The sequence below is a fragment of the Manis pentadactyla genome, chromosome 3 (assembly GCF_030020395.1).
Source record: "Manis pentadactyla isolate mManPen7 chromosome 3, mManPen7.hap1, whole genome shotgun sequence".
NCBI lineage: Eukaryota > Metazoa > Chordata > Mammalia > Pholidota > Manidae > Manis > Manis pentadactyla.
This window is the reverse complement of record NC_080021.1, coordinates 49,075,918-49,083,732: the sequence shown is the minus strand read 5'-3', so window position 1 is coordinate 49,083,732 and position 7,815 is coordinate 49,075,918. Positions and strand designations below refer to the sequence as shown.

General features: G+C 37.7%; 1 long non-coding RNA gene across 2 annotated transcripts in view; it reads left to right on the top strand.

Annotated features, from left to right (window-relative positions):
• LOC118935994 (uncharacterized) overlaps window positions 1-7,815 on the top strand; it is a 41,426-nt gene that overhangs the window by 887 nt on the left and 32,724 nt on the right. The gene's annotated exons all lie outside the window — the stretch shown is intronic.

The window sequence follows — 7,815 nt, the reverse complement described above, 5'->3', positions numbered from 1 at the left end:
AAGGAAGAAAAGACGGCAAAGGACAAAAAGAAGAAAAGACACCAGCAAAAGAATCTGAGAAGAAGCCATCTGATAGTGCAAATTCTTAAGAAAAAAAAATTTTCTTAACATCACTCACTGTCTTTCCTTTTAGACAGGATTTCCTCAGAGTGGGCCCATTATTTAATCTAAGAAGTAGTAAGCACTCTTTAAATGTGTGTTGAATGAATAAATTATCGCCGTTTGTGAGGGAAGATAGGAAGACAGGAAAACCAGTCAGGAGGCTAACACAATCTCTGGGCAAGAATCCGTTTGGGGCTGAAGTTGGTAATTGTCACTGAGATAGTAGGTTGGGCTAAGTTAGAAGCATCTATAGGTTTGGCTACTGGCTAGGTGGTGTTGGAAGAGGGAGAAGGAGTCAATATAACATGGGTTTCTTATATGAAGTAGTGGATAGATAATGGGACTACAGATGAAGAGAGTACAGGAAGTTTGTGGGAAAGATGAAGGGTTTGGTCTTGGTATGTAGATGTGAAGTGTCTATGACATATTCCTCTATGGCATTCCAGTAATGTTCAGTATATGGATAAGGAGTGAAAACGGGAATTCTCGCCTAGAAATTTTGACTTTGGTGTAGGCAGCAGTTAAACCCATACTTATGATTGAGTGAGTGGTGGTGGGTGAGCCATATTTTTCCTGTTCTCTTTCAGGTAATGGTAGGATTGCAATTCTTTGCCTCTTTGTGGTTGGGATAAGCTACATGAAACATTCTGCCAATTAATTGAGAGCATAGAATTTAATTGCTGATGTAAGACCTTTCAGAACTCTTTTTCTCTTTGCCATGGCAATCAACAATGTTCCAGAGACACTAATCAGTCTTGATCTTGAAGGGAGAATGATGCAGAATTGTCTCATCCACCTCATGATGGATATTTAAAGTTGGAGAGAAATAAACAGTGTATATATACATATATATGTGTGTGTGTGTATATATATATATATAATTAAGGTATTATTGATACACAGTTTTATGACGGTTTCACATGGGCAATTGTGGTTTCAACATTCACTCATATTATCAAGTCCCCCCCATGCCCTATTTGCAGTCACTGTCATCAGTGTAGTAAGATGCCACAGAGTCACTACTTGTCTTCTCTGTGATATACTACCTTCCCTGTCACCTACCTATATTGTGATTGCTAATTATAATGCCACTTAATCCCCTTCCACTCCCTTCCGAACCCTTTCCCTTTGGTAACTGCTAGTCCCTTCTTGGAGTCTGTGAGTTGGATGCTATTTTGTTCTTCAGTTTTGCATTGTTGGTGTACTCCACAAATGAGTGAAATCATTTTGTACTTGTCTGTCTCCGCCTGGCTTATTTCACTGAGCATACTACACTCTAGCTCCATCCACGTCATTGCAAATAGTAGGATTTGTTTTCTTCTTATGGCTGAATAATATTCAATTGAATGTCTGTACCAGATCTTTATCCATTCATCTATTGATGGACACTTATGTTGCTTCCATATTTTGGCTATTGTAAATAGTGCCGCCATAACCATAGGGATGCATATGTCTTTTTGAATCAGGGATGTTGTTTTCTTTGGGTAAATGCCTAGGAATGGAATTCCTGGGTCAAATGGTCTTTCTATTTTTAGTTTTTTGAGGAACCTCCATAATGGTTGAACTAGTTTACATCCCCAACAACACTGTAGGAGGGTTCCTCTTTCTTCACATCCCGCCAGCATGTGTTGTTCCTCGTCTTTTGGATGTTGGCCAGCCTAATTGGTGTGAGGTGATATCTCATTGTGGTTTTGGTCTGCATTTCCCTGATGATTAGGAATGTGGAGAATCTTTGCATGTGCCTCTTGGCCATCTGAATTTCTTCTTTGGAGAAGTGTCTGTTCGTATCTTCCGCACATTTTTTGGGGGGGTATCGTTAATCTACAATTACATGAGCAACATTATGTTTACTAGACTTCCCCATTATCAAGTCCCCACCACATACCCCATTACACTCACTGTCCATCAGTGTAGTAAGATGCTACAGAGTTACTACTTGTCTTCTCTGTGTTGTACAGCCTTCCCCATGCCCCCACACACACATTGTCTGCTAATCGTAATGCCCCTTTTTCCACCTTATCCCTCCATTCCCACTCATCCTCCCCAATCCCTTTCCCTTTGTAACTGTTAGTATATTCTTGGGTTCTGTGAGTCTGCTGCTGTTTCGTTCCTTCAGTTTTTTCTTTGTTTTTATACTCCACATATGAGTGAAATCATGTGATACTTATATTTTTCTGCCTGGCTTATTTGACTGAGCATAATACCCTCTAGCTCCATCCATGTTGTTGCAAATGGTAGGATTTGTTTTCTTCTTATGCCTGAATAATATTCCATTGTGCATATGTACCACAACTTCTTTATCCATTCATCTACTGATGGACACTTAGGTTGCTTCCATTTCTTGTTTATTGTAAATAATGCTGTGATAAACATAGGGGTGCATATGTCTTTTTCAAACTGGGTTGCTGCATTCTTAGGGTGAATTCCTACGAGTGAAATTCCTGGGTCAAATGGTATTTCTATTTTGAGTTTTTTGAGGAACCTCCCTACTGCTTTCCACAATCGTTGGACTAATTTACATTCCCATCAGGAGTGCAGGAGGGTTCCCCTTTCTCCACCCCGATGCCAACATTTGTTGTTTGTCTTTTGGATGGTGGCCATCCTTACTGGTGTGAGGTGATATCTCATTGTGGTTTTAATTTGCATTTATCTGATGATTAGCAATGTGGAGCATCTTTTCATGGGCCTGTTGGCCTCTGAATTTCTTCTTTGGATAAGTGTCTGTTCAGATCCTCTGCCCATTTTCTAATTGGATTATTTGCTTTTTGTTTGTTAAGATATGTGAGCTCTTTATATATTTTGGATGTCAAGCCTTTATCGGATCTATCATTTATGAATATATTCTCCCATATTGTAGGATGCCTTTTTGTTCTATTGGTGGTGTCCTTTACTATACAGAAGCTTTTCAGCTTGATATAGTCCCACTTGTTCGTTTTTGCTTTTGTTTCCCTTGCCCGGGGAGATATGTTCATGAAGAAGTTGCTCATGTTTATGTCTAAGAGATTTTTGCCTATGTTTTTTTTTCTGAGAGTTTTATGATTTCATGGCTTACATTCAGGTCTTTGATCCATTTCAAATTTACTTTTGTGAATGGGGTTAGACAATGATCCAGTTTCATTCTCTTACATGTAGCTGTCCAGTTTTGCCAACATCAGCTGTTGAAGAGGCTGGCATTTCCCCATTGTACGTCCATGGCTTCTTTATCATGTATTAATTGACAATATATGTTTAGGTTAATAGCTGGACTCTATTCTGTTCCACTGGTCTGTGGCTCTGTTCTTGTGCCAGTACAAAATTGTCTTGATTACTGTGGCTTTGTAGTAGAGCTTGAAGTTGGGAAGTGAGATCCCCCTCCCTCCTTAATCTTCCTTCTCAGGATTGCCTTGGCTATTCGGGGTCTTTTGTGGTTCTGTATGAATTTTAGAACTATTTGTTCCAGTTTGTTGAAGAATGTTGTTGGTATTTTGATAGGGATTGCATTGAATCTGTAGATTGCTTTAGGCAGGATGGCCATTTTGACAATATTAATCCTTCCTACTGAAGAACATGGGATGAGTTTCCATTTGTTAGTGTCCTCTTTAATTTCTCTTAAGAGTGTCTTGTAGTTTTCAGGGTATAGTTCTTTCACTTCCTTGGTTAGGTTTGTTCCTAGATATTTTATTCTTTTTGATGCAATTGTGAATGGAATTGTTTTCCTGATTTCTCTTTTTTCTAGTTCATCATTAATGTATAGGAAAGCAACAGATTTCTGCATATAATTTTGTATCGTGCAACTTTGCTGAATTCAGGTATTAGATCTAGTAGTTTGGGAATGGATTCTTTAGGGATTTTTATGTACATTATCATTTCATCTGCAAGCAATGACAGTTTAACCCCTTCCTTACCAATCTGGATGCCTTTTATTTCTTTGTTTTGTCTGATTGCCATGGCTGCGACCTCCAGTACTATGTTGAATAAAAGTGGGGAGAGTGGGCTTCCTTGACTTGTTTTTTATCTTAAACAAAAACCTTTCAACTTTTTGCTATTAAGTATGATGCTGACTGTGGGTTTGTCATATATGGCCTTTATTATGTTGAGGTACTTGCCGTCTACCCATTTTGTTGAGGGTTTTTATCATGAATGGATGTTGAATTTTGTCAAATGGTATTTCAGCATCTATTGAGATGTTCATGTGATTTCTGTCCTTTTTATTGATGTGTGTTTATGACGTTGATTGATTTATGAATATTGTACCATCCTCACATCCCTGGACTAAATCCTACTTGATCATGATGGATGATCTTTTTGATGTATTTTTGAACTCAGTTTGCTAATATTTTGTTGAGGATTTTTACATCAATTTTTATCAGGGATTTATCTGTAATTTTCTTTTTTTGCAGTGTCTTTGCCTGGTTTTGGTATTACGGTGATGCTGGCCTCATAGAATGAGTTTGGAGTATTCCCTCCTCTTCTACTTTTCAGAAAACTTTAAGGAGGATGGGTATTATGTCTTCTCTAAATATTTGATAAAATTCAGTGGTGAAGCTGTCTGGTCCAGGAATTTTGTTCTTAGGTAGTTTTTGATTACCAATTCAATATCATTGCTGGTAATTGGTCTGTTCTGATTTTGTGTTTCTTCCTGAGTCTTTCTTAAAAGGTTGTATTTTTCTGGAAAGTTCTCCATTTCTTCTAGGTTATCCAATTTACTGGCAGATGATTTTTCATAGTGTTCTCTAATAATTCTTTGTATTTCTGTGGTATCTGTAGTGATTTTTCCTTTCTTATTTCTGATGCTTTTTATGTGTGTACACTATGTTTTTTTCTTGATAAGTCTGGTAGGGGTTTATCTTTTTTGTTTATTTTCTCCCAGAACCAGCTCCTAGTTTCATGAATTCTTTCTATTGTTTTATTCTTCTCCATTTTATTTATTTTTGCTCTTACCTTTATTATGTCCCTCCTTCTACTGACTTTGGGCCTCATTTGTTCTTCTTTATCTAGTTTCATTAATTATGAGTTTAGACCATTCATTTGGGATTGTTCTTCTTTCTTGAGGTAAGCCTATATTTCAATATACTTTCTACTTAGAACTGCCTTCACTGCATCCCACAGGTTTTGGGATGTTGAGTTGTTTTCATTTTTTGCTTGTTCCATTTGTTTCATGTATTGCTTGATTTCTATTTTTATTTGGTCTTGATGCATTGATTATTTAGGAGCATGTTGTTTGTCGGCTTTTTTGTTTTCTTTGTGTAATTTATTTCTAGTTTCATACCTTTGTGGTCTGAGAAGCTGATTGGCACAATTTCAGTCTTTTAAAATTTACTGAGGCTCATTTTGTGGCCTACTATGTGACCTATTCTGGAAAATATTCCATGTGCACCTGAGAAGAATGTTTATCATTCTGTGTTTGGGTGGAGTGTTCTATGATGTCTGTTAGGTCCATCTGTTCTAGTGTGTTGTTCAGTACCTCTGTCTCCTTGCTTATTTTCTGTCTGATTGATCTGTCTTTTGGAGTGAGTGGTGTGTTGAAGTCTTCTGAAATGAATGCATTACATTCTATTTCCCCCTTTAATTCTATTAGTATTTGTTACACATATTTAGATACTCCTATATTGGGTGTAGAGATATTTATAATGGTTGTATCCTCTTGTTGAACGGACCCCTTTATCATTATGTAATGTCCTTCTTTGTCCCTGGTTACTTTCTTTGTTTTAAAATCTATTTTTTCTAATATGAGTACTGCTACGCTTGCTGTTTTATCCCTATTATTTGCATGAAATATATTTTCCCATCCTCTTACTTTTAGTCTGTGTATGTCTTTGGGTTTGAAGTGAGTCTCTTGTAGGCAGCATATAGATGCGTCTTGTTTTTTTTATCCATTCAATGACTCTATGTCTTTTGATTGATGCATTCAGTCCATTTACATTCAGGGTAAGTATTGATAGATATGTAGTTATTGCCACTGTAGGCTTTGGATTTGTGGTTACCAAACTCAAGGGTGGCTTCCTTACTACCTAACCATCTAACTTAACTCTCTTATTATGATATTTCAAATACAATCTAAAGGTTCTTTTTCTTTTCTCCCTTCTTTTTCTTCCTCCTCCTCTACTTTTTATATGTTAGTTGTCATATTCTGTACTCTTTGTGTATCCCTTGACTGACTTTGTGAGTAGTTGATGTAATTTTGCATTTGCTTAGTAATTAATTGGTCTACTTCCTTTACTGTGGTTTTATTTTTCTCTGGTGACCGCTATTTAGTCTTAGAAGAATTTCTGTCTGAAGCAGTCCCTTTAAAATACACTATAGAAACAGTTTTTGGGAGATAAATTCCCTCAACTTTTGCTTATCTGGCAATTGTTTTATCCCTGCTTCAAATTTAATGATAATCTTGCTGGGTGGAATATTCTTGGTTGGAGGCCCTTCTGTTTTATTGCATTGAATTTATTGTGTCACCCCAAACCTTAGGTGTTTCCAGCAGTTGAGATTTTCGGGTTTTATTTGTTACTAGACTAGATCTTTGTCACTTCTAACTAATGTGAATGAGAAGAAGAATGAAATCTCGGGGACACCATTGTGCTCATTAGACTATTTTGCATGCAAGAAAGACCCCCTTAATTAATTAAAGGGGTGGAAACAGAAGTATTTATATGGATATATGAGCAGTTATTAGGAAACAAGGTACCTCTAAAGAGAAGCTATTTTCTTATCTCTTACGTCTTTCTAATTGTATATCTCTTCTTCTCTGCCTCTTTGATGTGTTCTCACAGTACCCACTTCTAATGAATCCTGTTCTTCACATTTCAGAGGAGCACAATCCAGTTGCAAGAGCCCTTAGCTCTAAGCCACATCATGGGCTGCCATCCAGCCTGTGGTTGGGCCATTTTGTGCCTCTATGCAAAACACCATCCAGCTCTCTTGAACATGGGAGCTCTGGTCAAAGTAATACAAACTCTAATGGGATATTTCCATTCTTGTCCCATTGTAATTTATTTTTCATAAAATTGTGAAAGTGGTATTTTACCAACAGAAATTAGAAATATCTAAACTTGCAAATGTCTAAACCCAACTCCAGCCTAAAACCTTTATATCGCATTAGCAAATACACTGAACTTCCTGTGCAGCCTACAAAGCCCTTTATGATCTAGCTTCTGCCTGCCATTCCTACTTCATCTTCTGCCACCGTTCCTCCAGTCACACTGACCCCTCCTGTCTCTCCCTTGGATCAGCCCAACTGGTGTCAACTCAGTATGTTTGCACTCTGCCCTTGTTGACCTCTGCTATTTGAATACTCTTCCTCTAGGTGTTAGAAAGCTTTCTTATTGTTCCTTTCCTCTTAGTATTCCTTGTGACCTCTACTATCATCTCAGAGAGGACTGCCTTGATTACCATCATCTAAAGGACTGCCCTCTCTGTGTTAGGCTCATGGTACTCCTTTTCTTCATTGTACCTACCATCTGAAATTGTCTTGTATAGTTACTGCTTTACCAGTGTCTTCCACAAGGAGAATAAAAGCACCATGAAGATAGCGTCTTTTCCATCTTGTGATCCCTTGTATTCCCAGATTAGTTCCTGTCATGCTAAATGTTTTCTGGTGAATGAAGGAGATGGTAGGTAGTGTGCTCATGTGCTAGCTGTTCTCTGCTAGTTTTCCATCTGGATTTGTTCTCTACTCTTCCCTGCCTTGGCGTGCATCTCAGGAAATTGAACTCTAGTTTGCATCACTCAGCCTGCATTGTG